At 54.6% G+C, this 18935-nt stretch overlaps 1 pseudogene; it reads left to right on the forward strand.

Annotated features, from left to right (window-relative positions):
• Positions 1 to 18688, forward strand: part of LOC130605826 (NEDD4-like E3 ubiquitin-protein ligase WWP2) — a 37153-nt pseudogene extending 18465 nt beyond the window's left edge.
• Positions 18689 to 18935: the final 247 nt, after the last annotated feature.

Here is an 18935-nt window from a genome sequence, read left to right on the forward strand (position 1 = left end):
CTGTTGTTTCTTTCCAAGGGGGGGAGAGGAGCCCATGGGTATCTCAGGATTGGGGTTTCAGAGGCTCAGGAAGGTTGCAAGCATGGCTTTCTGAGAGACACCAGACATGCATTTACCTGGCCCAGACAGGTGAAAGGGTGGCCCATGTCCTCCCTGTGCCTGTCTCCCTGCAGTGCTCACATGCCAGAAAACTGGGCATGTCAGAGCGGGGAGGAGGATAAAGCTGTGTGCTTTGGGAGATGGTTGGAGAAGAGCAGTGAAGGGGGTGTGAGCCATCCTCCAGGCTGAGCTTGTGGAATTTGTATCTCTGGAGACACCTTAGATTATTACCCTGTGTATCAGTCCCTCCCTGTCCTCGCTCGTAGGACCTGCAGGAGGGAAAGAAAGCAAAAACCCTCTTGCATGTGCTGTCCAAATCCTATGCTCATGCTAGGCTGGCTTGAGTAGCAGATGACCTGCTCAGTCAAGTGGAGACCATGTACCAAGGTCTTCCCAGATGACAGAGAGCAGAGAATTGAGTCTGTTGAGCTCTCCATGATGTGAGATCTGCCCCGAGAGCTGCCAGACCAGGTTCTGGGTTAATAGGGTTTTGCTAAACACAGATTGCACAAACACACTGTGGCCCTGGGGTGGTGTAAATGAGCTTCTGGGGATCTCCTGAGACTTGATCCAGGGCAGCTGATTTTTGGCTGGCTCACCACACCAGGGTATTACTTTGACTAGTGGTTTGGGGCCCAGCTTGGGAGATGGGGATGCGGCTGCCTGGGCTGATAGAGGCAGTGATGTCTCAGGCAGAAGGGATGCAGACAAACCCAGGCCACTTCAGCTCTGGCAGCAGTGTACTCTGCAGAAAGCCATGCAGGATAGCCCCTTGCTGGCCTGGCTCCCAGGGGATGTCTGTGCAGAGAGCACTGCAAAGCCTGTGAATTCTTGCTCTGCCGCTCACAGGAGCAACATCCCCTGCAGAGCTGCCAGTTGCTCCAGTGCTAAAGAGCTGGAAAAAGCTGTCATGTCCTTCCTGCTTTCTGTATGAGCCCTGCCTCAGTCTCCCAGTATCTTCTTTAATCTGTGGGAGCCAAGGACAGCACTTCAGCCTCTTGGAGGGGTGGCAGCTTTTCCCACTGCGTGCTGGTGGGTGTGCTGAGCCCCAGCGTCCCTGCTTGTGCCAGGCTGAGTGCAGATGGAGTCGAGAGTGGCTGGATTCATGTGGGGATTCAGAGCTATTTATTCTGCTCAGATAGCTGAATATCTGTACCAGATGTGGCAGGCACAAAGGCATCTCACACATCTGGGACTCTGGAGGGTGCTGGAAGGTGTTGTGAATAATTCCAGCCCCAACAGAGACCAGAACCTCCTTCACATCCTCCTGGCTTGGGCAGAGCGTGCTTCCTTATGGAGCCAGGGAGTGTATGTGGCACAGGAGCAGATGATTGCAGCACTCGGGGCCTTTGGTGCAGGATCCTGTTTCTCACATAGGGGCTTCTGAACAGATCAGTAGCAAAAGGGGAGAGGGCAGGAGAGGCACTGGCTCCTCATCTGGTTCCTGTCAGTGATGATCCTGCATGGGGACAGCCGGCCGTTAGCACAGTGTGTATACACGGCGCTGTTTCACCTGTACAAAGAGGTACGTTATGCTTCCTGGCAGAATGCATGGGGCTGTGGTTTCTTACATAAAGAGGGCATTTTGTTTGGACTGCAGGGTTGCCTCAGCAATGCCACTTCACACCGCCTGTTGCTCCTGGTATCCACTGCTGGATCCCTGTGGGCAGCTGGAGGGGAGCAAGTGAGGGCCGACATGTCACACGATCCATGCTTGCAGCAGTGGTGCACATGGGTGAGAGCTCCCACCATCTAGTGCTTGCTCAAGCACTGATCTTCCTTGCTGGTGGCCATGTGGCAGCAGGCGTAGGGCAGGAATGCCAGCTGGACTTAGTGTCCCCAGAGGAAAAGCCTGTGGTTGCGTCTCCCCAAACTGCCCCTTGTGGGATGCAGGGAAGCTCAAAAAGGCTGAAGCCAGCTAAGACTGGGCAAGGTGATCTGAGCAAGGCTGGGTGTGCCACCATGTCCCTGTCTCTCAGGCCATTGCTGTGTGTTAGCAATGACAACAGCTCATCCCAGCTTTCTGTTTAACAGTGGTAATTTGCTGTTTGTAGGGCAAAGCAGCCCTCAGCAAACTTACTTTCCAGATCACCAGGGAGCTGCTGACCTGAGGAGCATGTGATCTTGTCAACTGTTTGCATAGGGTGTGAGATGGGAACAGAGGACATCAAATCAGTAGCTGCCACCACCAGCAGCTTTCCCTAGTCCTGCGTGGCTCTTTGCAGTCATGAGGGCACCCAGAGGTGTATCTGAGAGGGGTCCAGAAACTCTCTGTCCTGGAGGAGTCCTCATTGTGGGTTTTCTGGTCTCTAGAACCACAGAAATGGTACCTGGGGGCTTGAGAGCCTCTTGTCATAAAGGACTTCCAAGTCTTCAGAGCCATATTGATCACAGAACCTGTTGTTAATAAGTCTGGAGGACCTGTCCCCTCCAGTAACAACTGCTGGCACCACCAGTTCTGTGTACACAAGGCTGAGGTCCTGTTCATCTCTGAAGCACTGTATGCCAGCATGGATAGAACGGGTGGGATGTCAGGCTGGGGTTGTCCTCACTGTAGGCAGGTGGTGCTGCAGCTTTTAGATCCATCCAAAGGGTTAGACAATCTCTTGGCTTAATCCTGAGCCTGGCATTCATTTTCCCTTCCTGCTTTTGGGGAACTGACTCTTTATCTTGGAGTGCAAGAGTGCCTTCTGCCCAGGGAAAGGGTTTCCAGGCTGCCTGCGTGGCTGATAGACTGCTGGGGTCCCCAGCTGATGGCACCCTGCCTGGGCTTGGGAACACAGCAGAAACTCCCCATTTCTGCCTTCCCACCACTTTTGAGAGCAGTAATAAGGCTGCGATGTGCGTGACCTGTGGTTGTGGCTGAGGTCACTGTTTGGTGGCTTCAGAAACTCCCTGAGGAGTTTTGAGGGTGAGCAGGGTTGGTGTGAGCCCAGGTGATGGGACATTAGTGCTTACAGCATCTCCGTCACAAGGGCTGCTTTCTGCAAGCCCCCATTTGTTGCTGTCACAACAGAAGCCGATCTATTAATTTTCTAGAACTTTTTGTGATGATTGAGACTGAAGATTGAATTGGGAGGGAGACCTGGGTGAGCAGAAGTGTGGCAGGAGAACACTGGATCTGTCAGCAGCTGCCAGCTCACCTCTCTGTTGCAGAATAAAAGCTGACAGGAAAGCTCAGTGCTCCATGGAGCTTTTACCTTTGCCAAGGCATACGCTTTCATGAATGAATTAAGGCAAAGCATGGTTTCAGTGTAGCCTTGTAAAGCCAGGCCTCCCCATCACACTGGCTCCCCTTAGGGGCCACCTCCCAACCAAGTGCCTTGTGGCCATGTGATGTCTTTAAACAATGTCTGTCAGCAGTGAGAGGGAGGGCTGCCAAGGAGAAAATTCATCTCCAGCCCAAACTCAAAGGCTTCCCTTTAAAGATGTATTAAGAAAAGCCAAATAAAACTGGCATAAAAAACTCACAGGGCATAAAACTGACCCTGTGTGAAATCTTATGCTGACCCTCCTACTTTCTGGAGGAAATGATGAATTTATGCTCCAAATGATACCTGTTTCTGGAAAGCAGGCTGCTGCAAGCACCTCTCTGATCATCTTGATCTAGCAATCCAAACAACTGCCATGTAGACCTGCTCTCATTCTTTATTTTAAAGAAAGGTTAGAATGCTGTAGCTAAGCAACGTGAGGAGGTGGGCTTGCAAATCCACTAGCTGCAGCTCTCTGGACGTTCTGGGTAATAAGGTGATTATTAATTACAGTCACTGATCTGGGGGAGGTTGGGCTGCACAACTGTGGTCCGAGTGGATGGGCACATGTGCAAACAGCTTTGCTAGGGAGGCTGTTGGGGCAGGATTTAAGGTAGATGAAAGTGACTGTGACATCACTTGGTCCTACATGCAGAAAGGCTCTGGTTCTGGCTGCCCTGCCGATGCAGGGGCTGCAGTTGCTGGATCCATGTTGCTTGTTCCAGCTGAACCTTTCACTTCTCCTCTGTGTTTGAGGAGAGGACAGGTGCCATCTCATCTACCTTGGGTTTGCTTCATATACTCTCCCGAGGGGTGCTGCTCTCCCCACCTGGCCCTGGAGCAGGGGACAGATGCCTGAGGAGCCCTGCAGTGGGATGCAGTCACTCTGGCTGCCATTGCAAAGGGCAGTTTGTTTTGGGAGCTCCCCCTCAGACAGAATTTGGGCTCTGGGCTAGCAAATATCAGCTGTCTCATTATTACTTTTTTTTCTGCAGGTGGGAACAGCAAGAGCTGCCTAATGGTAGACAGCAAGACCACCACATGGGAGAGGCCTCTTCCTCCAGGGTGAGGGGCTCTGGGGGCAGCTGGCATCTCAGATACTCAACTAACTTCTTGTAGCAGACACACAGGAGTCTGTGCAAAAGGGGGGAAGGTGGCAGGAAAGTCTTTTCATTCCTAAAAGGAAATGGGGTGAGATGGCCAAGTGTTTACTGGCCTGAAAACACATGCTGTATCCTCAGAAAGGTCTTCTCAGCATTTGTAGAAAGGAAAAGGCCTTCCAATCTGATGGATTTTGACCTCTGTTAGAGGATTATTTTTTTTAACAGTCCACAGAAATCACTGAACACCTGAGCAGCAGAACACCTGTGGGCAGAGCAGGGGGGTGGGCCTTTAGGATGGGATGCCAGCAAAGTCCCCCTGAGGACCAGGAGAAGGGAGGGTGTGGGCCTCATGTCATCTGGAAAAACATGCTTCTAGATGAGGGCTGAGCTCCTGGTGAGCAGAAACATGCATGCTTAGTGTGCCCCAACCTGGAGCTGGACCCTGGGCTCTCTCAGAGGGGCCTCTTATGTTCTCAGCCACACTGGGGTCTGCTTGTACTTGAGAAGACAATGCTGCTCAGCTCCATGAGACCTGCAGGAAGCACTCTGCAAAACTCATGTCCAGGAGGGCCATGCTTTCATTTGCAGGAGTAAACAGTCTTCAGGTTATAAAGGCTATACGCAGCCCTGGGATCCATGTGCTTGTTGAATTCTCACTTCTTTGTGCTCCTAAAAGCAGAGAACTCAGTACAGCCAAACTGTTGTTCTCTAGACTGAGTTTGTTTAGGGCTGGAATGACTGAAGTGTGCTTTAACCACCAATGTAATGTGTGAAAGTGAAATACAAATCTGTCCTTTTTCCATGGGAGCCTTCAGGTTCCTGTGGGCACATACTACCTTTAGTTAAGTTGTGATTTCTGCAGCTGCTTTCTGATCCTGCAACAGCTTTAAATGTCTGGTGTTAAAAGAGAGAGGCTGTTACCTGGAAAGGCAGGTTTAGGAGTACCCCACATATGTTCTTTCCCTTCTGTGTAGGTTTCCAAGCCAGTGCCTTGCCTTTGTCAGAGGTCAGCTGTCTTGGAAGAATGCTTATGGCATCCTGGTGTGAACTTGGCTAGTGTGTAGGCATCCCATCTAGGCTTCATGTGCCTTGTGCAAGACTTACTTGTATTTTATATTTCCTTCTGGTGGATCTTTGCCCAAAAGAGCCCTTTCAGCTGTGAAACTGGTGGTTGTGCTGGAGATGGGAATGGACCCCTCATGTTAAAGGGTATCTTAGTCTTGTGAGAGGAGCCAGAGAGCAAGTGTCTGAAGTCAGCCTGTAGTGTCAGAGCACAATGAAAAGTTATGGTCTCTATAGCTGGACATCTGGGTCCAGGCAGCTCTTGGGTCTTCCTCTCTTGGAGGACTATGAGCTGCTTTTCTCACCTGTATTTCCAAGGGGCAGAACTCAACCACAAATCCTGACCTCTTTGGGGTTTCTTTCTTCTGCCTTCACACCAGCATTTGTACTGAGTTGACATATGGCAGCTGGAAGCATCTGCCAGCAAGACCCACCAAGTTGTCTGAGGACAAACAGTGACATCTTCCCCTGGTGTTTCCAGGTGGGAGAAACATGTGGATCCTTGAGGTAGGTATTACTACGTAGACCACAACACCCAGACCACCACATGGCAATGCCCCATGGCTGAATATGTCAGGAACTATGAGCAGTGGCAGTCCCAGCGAAACCAGCTCCAAGGAGCCATGCAGCAGTTCAGCCAAAGATTCCTGTATCAGGTGAGAGCTAGGGTGGTGGTGGTGTCAGGGATCTCACCTGGTTCACCCACCAGTCTCACCCAGGAGACATGGAGTGTGGGGAGGTGCTTGCTTGCTGGGCTGTGTTAGAGCCCACAAGCTCCTCTGCATGTGGAGAACTGCCTGGGAGTAACTTTATTTTTATAAAACAGCTTGCATGGCCCTGAAGGGTGGTGGGAGGTGTCCTTAACATCCTGTCCCCAGTGTCCCTGAAGTGTCAGCATGGCTGGGCACATGCTTTCTCTCATGTCTCCCATCAGGCAAGCCTTGCTGCTGACCTGCAAGGCTTATGGAACTTGCTGCATGCTGTAGGAGCTGGGCATGTGCTGAGGAAGCCATGGGAGCCTGGTCTGTAGCAGGAGGGGAGGCTCTTGGGGGTGAGTTTATCCTGCCCCAAGTCTCCGTTGGGCTGAGGACAGCGTGGTTGGGTCCTGGGTGGCAGCAGGAGTCAGCAGCAGTAGCTGCAGACCCAATGTACAAATGATGACATGGTGAGGGCTGCAAGAGCCAGTGGACCAGAGAATACAGGGAACAAGCACTTGCTAGGCTTGGTGAGCTTGCTCCTGTTTTCTCTGCTTCCCCTGGTTTCTGGTGTGGGCTGAGTAGTTGTGCTTCCTTGCTCAGGGAATGGACTTTCAACAGCCCTGCAGAGCAGTAGCTTCTGGGCAGAGACCACTCTTGTCCTGGCCTTGCCTTTGTTGCTAGAGCTGGGACCTGGCTTCCAGTGGTGTTGAGCACCCTCTGATAACTGGGACAGTGCTGGTGGCAGTTGTGCTGCAGTGTGAGTAATGCTTGGGAAAGAGCCAGGCTGGAGCATTTCCACCTCCCAGAGCAGTGATGTCCCAGTGCTGTCCATTGTCAGCTGGGTGAAAAACATGGCTCTTGCCAGGAGGCAGGAGGTCTGCAGGGCAAGTGTGGGGTGAAGGTGGGCAGAGCAGAGTGACCAGCTTCTCCCCGATGCTTATCTCATCTTGGAGAAAGCCAGAAGGCTGGCATGTCCAAGCAATGCTGGTGTGAGCTCTGTGCTACAGTCAGGAGCTTGGATGCTCTTTGGGAGAGGGTGCAGCCAGAGCAGTTGTGCAAAGTCCATTCTGCTTGAGGCACAACTGGGGGTGCAGGAAGCTGCTCTGCCCCTCTCTTCCCCCTGCCTGTCTCTCCTGGACAACTCACCAGCCCTTCCAAGCCTTGCAGCAGGAACTGGATTGCCACAGCTCTGCTGCCCACTGCCAGCCTGTGCTCCTCAGAATAGGAGGGAGCTTCTACTGGAGGCTGAACAGGGCTCCAGGCCTGTCGCTCACTCCCATCTCCGGTATCATCAGCCTTGGAGCTGCTCCAGTGCTGTGCAACTCACCCTGGCCAGGCTCTGTGGAGAGCAGAGAGAGGGACTTGTGTTCCAAATTTAGCCTGATGGAACAGCTGTACCTTTTTTTGTCAAGCTCTCTGCTGCCAGTAGTGATGTCTCCTTCTTTGCCTCCTTCCCCAAGGGGCTTTCTGCTTTTCTTTGCCATCCCATCTCCAGCATCCACCTGCCATCCTTGCTGGGAGAGGAAGGTGGGGAGGTGATGGATGAGCAGTGCTGCAGCCCTGGGCAATTCAGAGCTATCTCCATGCAGCCCCTGGGGGAAGCCACAGTTTATGGGGGGCCAGGGTGCAGCCAGGGACTACTCTGCCACCTCAGTGGTGCAGGGCTCCCCAGTCTGTGCCTGCATGCAGCATCCCTTGCACCAATTGATCTTGTTGGCACAAGGGGCCAGGTTGTTCCCAGGGGCTGTGGAGCGCTGCAGGAGGGATGGCTCCCCAGACCTCTGCCCCAGGCTCTTGTGTCCCTGCCCTGTTAACTTTAATTAGCTGGTTTTAGGTCACAGTGAGGTGATGCCGCTGGACGTGGCTCAGCTTGTGGCTCTTTCTGGCCTGTTTGGGTAGGGAGAGAGCAGAGGCTGCCCCACACCATGCTGGGGCAGTGCCTCCTGCGCTCAGTCCTAGCATGTGGGTACCAGAGACTACACTCAGGCACGGACTGTGTCAGCCCCATCCCTGTCGTCCCCCAGGACATCCCTGGGGTGTTGGGCTGCCACGGGTGTCCTGAGTGCTGGTTGCTTGTCTCAGAGTGGGGGGCCCTGGCATTTCCTGAGCCCAGGCTACCTCTGATCCCCAGCCCAGTGCTGAGGGCTGGGACGTGGCCCCTCTCTGGCAGCTGGGTTTCAGGAGGTACAATGAAAATGCCTTTTTGGTAACAATGATTTTCTTATTTAACTGTTAAAAGCACTTGCAGGCCTCCTCCTCCCTGGACCCCCAACTGTCGGGGCTGTGCATCCATCCCCAGGGACCTCCATTGGAGCTGGAGATGGGGGGCTTAGTCGTGGGGCAGCATTCCAGCCTGCTCCCTCTGTCCCAGGGCATCCTCCGGTTCAGGCTGGGTGATGGCCACTGGCTCTGCCTGCCCTGGGGAAGAAGAAAGGTGCTTTGTGCAGTGGCCCCCGACCTGCCGGGGGGGTGGCAGTGCGCGGAGCTGTCCATCTGCGCGGGATGAATGTGGCCTCAGTGCAAGGGCATCCTGCACCCTGCTCAGGAGGAGGGAGACGCCAGCCTGCCAGGAAGTGCTGGGCGTGGACTGGGCTTGTGGGAATGATTTCATTGGAGAGGCCTGCGATATTCCTCCCCCTTGTGTGTGGTTCTTGGAGGAGGCTGGAGGTGTATCTGGTGGGGACAGGCGGCAGGAGCTGTGCACATCTGGACCCTGCCATGCTGTCCCACTTCCCTCTGTGCGGCACAGCCCCTGCCACACCACCCCCTTGGTTGCCACAGCCTCTGTTTAGTTTGTGCTTTTTTTTTTTTTTTGGGGGGGGGGGGGGTTTTGTTTTGTTTTTGTTGTGTTTTTTTTTTGTTGTTGGGGTGTTTTGGTTTGGTTTGGTTTTAGTTCTCTGGCAGCTGCAGGCCAAGGGGAGGCAAGTGGGAGCCAGGCTGTTCGGCTTACTGCTGCGATCCACTCTTCCCAGGCGTCCTGCCCTCGTTTAATTTTGTGGCTTTGCCCTCTCTATTGTCTCTAGTCATCCGGTGCTCCGTCTGACAGTGATCCTCTCGGTCCCCGTCCTCCTGGCTGGGGTAAGTACTAAGCCACCTCACCTGCCTGCCACCACACTCACCGCACAGCCTCGATGAGGACACTCCTCTGTCACCCAGAGCAGGACCCTGGGAGTGCAGGATGGTGCTGTCAGCAGCTCCTGCACTCCCATCCCTGGTGTTAATGGGAATGGTGGCTGGGGAGCCAGTGTTCCCTGTGCTCTGCTGCATGTGGGGCTGAGCCTGCCTGTGATTAGCATGATCTCTGATTTGAAATCCAGCTTTTTTTCCTTTTTTCCCCTTTTCCTGGAGGAGTTCCCAGCTTCTTTCAGCTACCGAATGCAGAAATGTTTGTAGTTGTTCTTTGGACTGGGGGAGAGGTTGGGGATCCAACTCCTCGCTTGTCCCCAGACCCCTCCTCTGCTGAGCAGGGTTCCATCCCACTGCTCTACCTGCCTCCCGAGATGCTCTGTCTCAATCCACAGTGAGGCTGGGAGGTGGCAGGAGCAGGGCTGGCTGTCCTGCCCCCATGGTCCAAGCATTGTGTGCCAGAAGGTTTTGATAGATCCCTGTGCCATCCTCAGGGAAGAGAGGCCCCCTCCATGGCGAGAGCATCCCTGAAGAGGGCAGGCTGAGATGCTTGTGGGTGCAGATGGGCTGTGCTGTGCCAGGCAGGAGAGGGGTTAAAACTGTGGGGAGCTTGGAGCAGGGCAGAGAAGGCTCAAGGCTGCTAAGAGGTGGTCTCTAAGGGCAGGGTCTCTATGGGGACAATGCTGGAGCCTTTGCTGTCATGCTGGGTGATCCACCTCCTGGATCCGAGATGAAAGGGGCCCTGTCCCCAGTTTCATCTGGGCAGACTGGGGGGAGGCGCAGCTCTGCATGGATTGAGCTCCCAGGATAGATGCAGTCCCAGTCATCATATATGGGGTCTGCCAGAACCATGGTGTGTGAGCTGCTTCCCACAGTCTGGGGGTGAGATGGGGTGAGGGGGTGGCTGCGGTGGCTGGGAGGTGACAGGGCAGTGTGTGTGCAGGGTGTCCTGGCCGGCATGGAGCAGGGCCCTGCATGCTGGGAGCGATGCAGGCACATGGAGGGAGGAGGTGTGTTGTGTGGGGCACATATGTTGTGGGGAGGTGTCAGGCGGGCACAGGGGGTGGCTGTCAAGAGGCAGAGCGGGGTTGTTGGTGGGCATGCAGACAGGGTGAGAAGGGCTGTGCAGTGTGGGTGCAGGCACCCAGGGGCTGGTGGGGTGTGGAGCAGGTGCAGGATCATCAGCAGGTCAGGGCACATGGTGCCCAGACATGGCTGGGTGGCTCTTGCTCTTCAGAATGTGAAAATGATGTTGGAAGCGTGTGTTGGGAAGGGGGTGAGGCTTTAGGCATGGAGGGGGGTTGAGCAGTGGTTCTGGGGTGAGTGGCAGGATTGTTTTATGCTTGTGTGTAGCAGAGGAGGGGGGTTGGTGCACCAGCAGTACAGCCAGGCAGGGAGCTTGGATGTGTTTGAGGAAGCACCTGCAGATCCACAGGGAGGGCTGCTGGGCTTGTGGAGTGCTGAGTGTCTGAAGGAGGGTGCGTGTGCCACCTGCCCAGCGAGGTGCATGGCCAAGCATGCCTCCTGTGCCAGCCTGGCAGCATGTTGGCAGGGCTGGCCTCTGCCATGGCACCTCCCACTTGCTGGCCTTCCCTGGAGGTGTGTCAGCTTCTGCACTAGAAAAAATGTAAGGCCTTTTCCAAATGAGCAGGGGTAGTGCTGGTGGGGAGGTGGGACAGAGGAGCTGACAAAATTCTCATGAGCTGGGAAGGGGAGGGCTGTTCTCTAGACTGTGGGTCAGGACTGGCCAGGGTGCTCCAGCTAACACTTCCTCTCCTTTTTCTCTTAGAGAAGAGACAGGACAGTGGGCAAGTGTATTACGTGAACCACAACACACGGACCACCCAGTGAGAAGACCTTCGCATGCAGGAGTAGGCAGCCTGTGGGGGGAGCAGGGAGGATGCTTGTGGTTTTGGAAGGTCCATGCAATAGGCTACTGGATGCCAAGAGCTGTTCATGCAGGGGACTGAGCAGGCTGCAGAGGAAGTCATAGGGAAGACTGGAGGTTTTTCTGGGCAGAAAGAGGTGCTTTCTCCTTGCCCTGTTGCCTTCCCTCAGGGCTCTTCTTGGGCTCCTGAGAGCTTTGGGGTGGTGGTTCTCCAGAGGCCTGCCCCAGCTGAGGACCTGGCCCAGGCCTCCACTGAGGCTGCCTCTCCCACAGACAGGGAGTGAAGCTGTAGCCTGCAGGCACACTAATCCCATACTGTGAATTCCTTCTTTGTCTAGCACAGAACTGAGCTGCAAATTGAAGGTTGTCCCCAAGGGCAATAATTTGGAGGGCCACAGTTGAGGGTGAGATGCCTGAGGTGCCTGCCTGTTGACCCTTTCTTTGTTGGCAGGATGATCCAGGAGCCACCACTGCCACCCAGCTGGGAGATGAAGTACACAAATGAGGGTGTGCACTACTTCATGGACCACAACACTTGCACCATGACCTTCAAGGACCCATGCCCTGGATGCGAGTCTGGGTAAATGCTTCTGGGCTGAGCTCCTCACCCTCCAGCCTGGCTGCGCACTGGGAGCTGGAGCTCGGGCTGCCTGCTCGCAGCTCATGTCTTCCTGTGGTCGTGACACAGAGTAAGGAAAGTGGGTCAGCTTTGTTGCAAAGACACTGAACAGTGGGTTTAGGGGCTCACATCTGGCTCTGACAGGGGAGAGCTGCACCCCAGCCATCTTCCTTCTGCCCAGCAGGCGATGAGGATGCTGGGGTCAGGCAGCTTGTGCCAGGCAGCTCAGGATGCTGAGCCAAGGCCCATGCTGCTTTTGCAGGAGCAAGCAGGGTGGCTCCCCAGCTGCATATGACCGGAGCTTTCGCTGGAAGTGCCACCAGTTCCACTTCCTTTGCCATGTGAGTAGAGTGGCCAGAGGGCCCTGGCAGCTCAGAGCTGCTGTGCTGGATGGGTATGTGAATGACCTGACCCCATGGGCCAGGGTCAGAGGAGCCACTGTGCCAGCCTGCACAAAGCCTTGTGTACTGTCTTGTTTGCAGTCAAATGCATTGCCTAGCCATGTGAAGATCAGCATGTCCTGATAGATGCTCTTTGAGGACTCCTTCCAGCAGGTGAGGAAGTGCTTGGGGCTGCAGTGCCTGGGGAGGTGTGGAGTCGGCCCTTGCACCAGCCCGCGATGACTCTTCCTCTTGCTTCTCCCCAGATCATGAACATGAAGTTGTACGACCTGTGGCGCTGCCTGTACATCATCATGCGGGGAGAGGAAGGCCTGGACTACAGTGGCATTGCCAGGTGAGCGCTGGGTGCTGGACCTGCTGCTGGATGGAGCTGTGCCTGTGGTGTGGAGCCCTAAAGGGCAGTGCAGGCACAGGAGTCTGTCTGGCAGCTGTCCCAGGTCTCCAGCCTTTCTGCAGCACTTGCTTGGGCAGAGGATCCTAAGGGTGTTCAAATGGGAAACAGTGAGTTTTAGGAATGGTGGGACACCCTGAAAGCATTGCACTGGCCTGTCCTTGGCACAGAGAGTACTGGGGGGGACTCAGTGTGAGCTCTCCTGCTGCCCTTGGGATAAGGGGTGATGGGTGAAGTGGCTTCTTCTCCCCACAGCCAACAGGCCCTGTGTTTCCTGGGACAATCGGTGTGTGCCAGGTGTGGTGCCTGCCCCAAGGATGGCATTACTACAGGGCATGGGCTGCATCTTGGTTGGAGGAGGGTCCTGTGCCCCCATGAGGCCCCACCAGCTCACTCAGGGTGTTTGCCTTGGTGCTGGGCTATCACTTCCCCTGCCTGCTGCCATTCCAGCACTCGTGCTGCTGTGCTCTTGCCCACTCCTCCTTTGTGGTGCTGCTGCCCCTGGCTCTGGTGCAGGAGCTCCTGCTCTCCACCTCTCTCTGTGTCCTGCCAGTGGTTTTACCCTATGGTAGGTTACATCATGCTGTTCTACCACAGGGTAGAACCACGGACGGGATGCTGGGGCTGCGTCTGAGGACTCCTGTCTCCCTGCATGGCTGGGGAAGCAGAGCCAGGATGGCTCCCATTCTGCACTGCTTTGAGCTCAGGGTGGAGCTCCCAGGGGAGCCTGTGTGGAGACTCAGGGTGGGTGTGCACAGTAGTATGTGTGTGTATATGTATGACAGCCTAGGTGGGACTGAGCCACATGGTGCCTGCTGGGACCCCCAGTTCTCCAAGTGGGGCATCTGGCAAACTAGAACATCTGTTGCTGATGTCTCCAGAAGTGCTTCACAAACCACATACAGCACCCCTGGGGCAGAGGACACCCTCATAAAGTCACACCAGCGTCCAACACCTGCAGTAGCACCCTGTGGAGATGGGGACCTAGTTTGTGCGGGGTGTGTTGTGGAGGCACAGGGCTGTCCACTGCTGGGGCACAGCCCCTGGGTGCCCAGGCTCCTCGAGCTGCTTGTCACCATGCTCCCTCTTCCTCTTGCCCCAGGGAGTGGTTCTTCTTCCTGTCCCACGAGGAGCTCAGCCCCATGCATTGCCTCTTTGAGTATGCTGGCAAGAACAACTACTGCCTGCAGATCAACCCTGACCACCTCACCTAATTCCGCTTCATCCGCCACTTCATCGCCATGGGTAAGAGCTCAGGGCAATAGGCAAGATTGGTTAGGGAGGCACTGGGGGGAAAGATGCTTCATTCATATGCTCCCATGGAGCAAGGGCCTTGCAGGGGATGGGGTGGTCAGTGGGGCAGCCTGCCATGGCTGTTCTCAGCTTGGTGGCGTCGCCCTCCTTAAGCCCTTCTTGCTCCAGTGTGGGTCTATGAGAGATGGGCCATTGAGAGTGTGTGGTGGGGAAGGCTGTGGAGTGATGTATTTTAAATCCAAGGAATGGCTGTGGAGCCAGAGGGGACCTGGTTTCCCAGGGGCGGTGGCATGGGTGGCTCCAGGTCTTTGGCTATTACCCCAGGTGCTGTTTGGTCTGCAGCTCCAGGGACTAGTTTTAGCCCCAGTAGCGTGAGATTTTCCAGCTGCCCAAGCCTCAGCGTGGCTCCTCCCATTCATCTCCCATTCCCCAAGGCCAATGTGCTATGGGTTGGCAGGGGTTTCCTGAGCTTGGGGAAGGGTCCCTGGCCCACAGCCCTGCAAGGTGTGCACAGGAGGTAGCTGTGAGCTGCTCTGGACCTTGATCTGCCCTACCCTGTGCCTTGCAGGATACCAATAAACCCCCAGACTATTACTCTCTGCTGGGTTGTTCTAGACAAGTGTCTGCATTATTTTTGGCTGCCTTTGCCTTGGAGATCCTGGAAGCCAGGGATTCAGGGAAGCTGCAGCACAGCTCTGTTTAAACAAGTGCTCTTAATAGAGCTGTGAGGGGAGAAGGAGATGTGGTGGAATTTGTGGTGGGGAGGGGAGAAGGGCTGTGAGCACACCTGTGCCGGGCAAGCTGCCCCTGGGCAATACTGCCAGGGGGAGCCCGGTTTCCAGCTGGGAGTGCATGCTGCAGCTCTGGGACCTTGTGAGTGATTCCCTTTTGCTCCGTGGCTGCCCCAGTGGTGGAGCATCATCTTGCCTCACCCATCTGTCCTGGCATCCCCTGTGACCTGGTGTCGCTTTCCCACTGCAGGCTCTGGGAAGTTCATTGATACTGGCTTCATGCTTCTACAAGCAGATGATGAACAAGCAGTCCACACTGAAGGACCTGGAATCCATCAACCCCAAATTTTACAACTCCATTGTCTGGACCAAGTGTGTCTCATGCTCCTTCTTGGACCCAACCTGTTCTGCTGTGGGGAGGCAGTGCTCCTCCTCACGGCCCCTTGCTGCTGCCAGGTGCCTCTGTCAGAAATCACATCCCGGTGTTCCCCTACAGGGAGAACAGCCTGGAGGAGTGTGGCCTGGAGCTGTACTTCATCCAGGACATGGAGATCCTGGGCAAGATGACCACCCATGTGCTAAAGGAGGGTGGTGAGAGCATCCAGGTGACAGAGGAGAACAAGGATGAGTACATCATGTGAGTGGCTGTCCTGAGGCCCTCGACAGGCCGTACCCTCACTGGATGCAGGGCAGTTCTGGGGTTGGGAACACGGGGCTTGTGATGTGGCCGCCTCCCTGGGCTACATGGCCTGTGACAAGTATGGGCTGGTGCAGTTGGCTGGTCTCTGCTGCAGTCTGGCTTACTGCTGGCTGGGCAGTTGCCAGTACTTTCAGGAAAGAGGATTGGGGAGAGAGGTTGAGACTTCTCACCCTGCCTGTCTGCTGCTAGGCTGGCTGGGGGCTGCCAGGGCCATCTCCTGAAGAGGCTCCAGCCAGGGGACATGGTTTGTACCCCTCAGTCTCCTGAAGGCTGCTGGTCTGTGCTCAGGGTTGTCTGCTGCTCATGGGTTCAGAGGCAGAGAGACAAACCCACTAGTGAGGAGCCCTGGTGATTTGCAGGAGCCCCTCTCCCACTCCCCAAGCACCCCTGCAGGTCCCAGGGCCCTCCTTGCTGGCGGGAGGGATGGTGATGGTTCCCCACACTGCTGGCTACCTGCCGACTGCCATCTGCCTCCCTAGGCTGTTGACGGACTGGAGGTTCACACGGGGTGTGGAGGAGCAGACCAAGGCTTTCCTTGATGGCTTCAATGAGGTGGTGCCGCTGAAGTGGCTGCGGTACTTCAACAAGAAGGAGCTGGAGGTAAGCTGGTGCCTGTGCTGTAATGGGGGACATGGAGGTTCCGGTGCTTCTCACCTGCAGGCTGCCTAGGAATGGCACATAGTGATGGTCTCCATTCACAGCCTCTGCCACTTGGCTCTGCTGATGGGAAGGTGGTTGGGTCTATGGGGTGGCTTGTTGGGTCCATTAGCAAGAAAACATCTCATAAGAGGCAAGAAATTCCTCCCGACAGCTCTTGCCCAGTGCTGGAGCCTGTGCCTTGTGAAGTCTGGCACTGGAGGAGTCAGTGCTCTGAGGGGTGGGTGCAAGGCCCTGGTTCTGTCCCCAGCTGATGCTATGTGGCATGCAGGAGATAGATTGACATAAATGACTGGCAGAAGAATGCCATCTACCAGCATTACACCAAGAACAGCAAACAGATCCAGTGGTTCTGGCAGGTCAGTCCCAGTGCCAGCAGCATCTCTGACCCACTCCACAGCCCTAGGATCATCCTTTGCCCATGGCCTGGGGCAGGCAGCATTGCAGGCTGTCAGGAAGAACAAAATGCAACCATGAGCATGTGTTCAGCAAGTAGCATTTGGCTGTTGCTGGCAGAGGCCCTGGTGCCACTGCTGAGGACAGCAGGCAGTACTTAGTGGTCAGTGTGCTTCTAGCTGCTCTTGGGCAAGATGACAGAAGGGGGTGATATGTAATAAAACTGTGCTGGCTTGGGCAGTGCTGCTCTGTGCTGGCCAGGAAAGAAGGGGGTTAGAAATGGCTCTGAAGGAGGGCAAGGCTGGGCAGAGCTGCTCTCTTCAGACCCTTGGGATACACTCTTATCTGAGGATGCAAGAATGGAGGTGAGGGCTAGACCACCCTGGGCTGTGTCCCAGGGTGTGGGGTAAGTCATGGCAGGAGCCGTGCTGCAGGACGGTGCCCCAGGCCTGGCTGAGCTGCAGGCTTGACAGGGATCCCACTCTCCTGCTGTGTCCTTGTTGTAGGTGGTTAGAGATGGACAACGAGAAGAGGATCCGGCTATTGCAGTTCATAATGGGGATGTGCTGCCTGCCCGTTGTGGGGTTTGCAGAGCTCATTGATGTATGTGCCCAGGGAGTCCTGGGGAGCTGAGCGGAGGCAGTGGCCAGGTGTGGGGCTGGGGGTGGGACCTGGCTGTCCATGTGTCCATCACAGAGTGCAAAGCAGCCTGCAGCAGTGAAGCAGCTGTGATGTCTGAGCATGGTGATTTCATCTGGTAGGGTGCCGTACCCAGACACATTCCTTAGCCATGAACCATGCCACCAGAGTTAACTTTGTCAGTCCAGTTTGTAATCCCATTTTGAATGAGATTTGATTTTTTTATTTCATTTTGATTTCTGTGTGATGAAACCCCCTTTACAGAAAACCACAGTGTGGCATTATTCTGCTCTCATCCTTTAATTTGCTGCTTTTTGGGGCCTGTACCAGCCTTTCCCTTACTTTCCTGGAATCGGTGTCAAGCTAACTTAACCCACTTGTTTATTTTTCTTGCTGGCAAATGAGGTTTTTCCAGCCCCCTGAAACTTCTCTAGCATTTACTATCAGTTAAAAAGTGACTTCAGTGATTCAGACTTCCTGAGCAAGGTCCTTTAAAACTCTCAGATGGACCTGATCAGTCTTGCGGGTCCATGGATAAATATATTTTAGCATTTGCTGTTTAACTGTCTTGTTTGGAAGCCATGCTGTTCCCTCTCTGTGCTGCCAATATGCTTGTCAGCTTTTTCCTGTCTTCTTTTTTGTATGTTCTCTCTGAAGGGGTCAGAACAGGAAGAGTACTGCTATGAATTTATGCCCTGATGTATTTCTATGATCATAAGGGTGTGTGATGGTGCAATCAGCTAATAGTGTGTCAAAGGGTTTTCTTTTCAGCTTCTGGACATGTACTGAGATTTGCTGTGCTCATAATTAACAGGCAGCAATGGGCCTCAGAAATTCTGCATCAATAAAGTTGGCAAAGAGATGTGGCTGCCTTGGAGCCATATATGGTAAGTCATTTCTCCTCAGCTCTGTTAGGAGCATGTGGGGACAACAGCGAGCAGCCTCTATGGAGCTGCACAGGGCCCTGGGCACTCTGTCCCATCCACCCACATTCCCAGGGGATATAGCTGCTGTTCCTGGCTGTGTATCTTATGGCAGCTGCTGTGTGCAGCTGAAGCTGGAGAGGACCCTGCAGAGGGAAGGAGGATTGGGATCGTGGTGCTGTTCGCAGCCTCTACTGTCTCTTCAGCTTTAACCATCTGGATCTCCCTCCCTACAAGAGCTACAAACAGCTGAAGGAGAAGCTGCTTTATGCAATTGAGGAGACAGACAGGGGTGATGGGGCTTTGGTGCTTTCCCGGGGAGGGCCCTGAAGCTGGGCATAAGGTCCTGCACACAGAGCCCAGCATTGAGCCCTCTCCACAGGATGGTGCACAGGCAGCTAAGATGCTGTTGCTCTTGTTCCTGGGCGAGATCTACATTTAACGCAGTCCTGGGGGAAATAGGTCCATGTTTCCCTCCCTAAAGAAATTCAAGGTGTGACAAGGTGCTTGCACCTCACACTTCACTGGCTCTGTTCAGCTTGTTAGGCACAGGCTGGTGCAGAGGGGATGGGAAGAAGCCCTTGGCAGGGCAGCATGAGGTGCACTGAGGCTCCCTGGTCTCCCCCCTTGCAAACACAGTTAAATGAGATCTGTTTTTGGCACAGGCTATTTTTCCCTAGCATTTTCTGCTTTTTCACGGCACTTTAATAGATGCAGGCAAGGAGGGGAAATGGCTCTCGAACTGATTCTTGGGTCACTTTTGAGTCTTATCCAGCACCCTGCAAAAGGAACGGGGAACCACAGTTGATGTTGCACTGTGCGAGGGCCAGATCCACATGGCCCAGAGCCAGTGCCTGGTTGACCATGCCTGTTGTGTATTTATTTAATTTGTAAGCATGTGGCCCCTTTGCAGTTGTGTGTCATCATTAAGTGGTTTGTTGCTCAGAGCTGGTGCTCCACAGCTCTCGTCATGTTGGGGCACATCTGGCCTTTGCTT

Source organism: Pezoporus wallicus, unplaced genomic scaffold (assembly GCF_028554395.1).
Source record: "Pezoporus wallicus isolate ANWC-B61680 ecotype Strahan unplaced genomic scaffold, APGP_CSIRO_Pwel_v1 contig_8114, whole genome shotgun sequence".
In the NCBI taxonomy this organism is placed as follows: Eukaryota; Metazoa; Chordata; class Aves; order Psittaciformes; family Psittacidae; genus Pezoporus; species Pezoporus wallicus.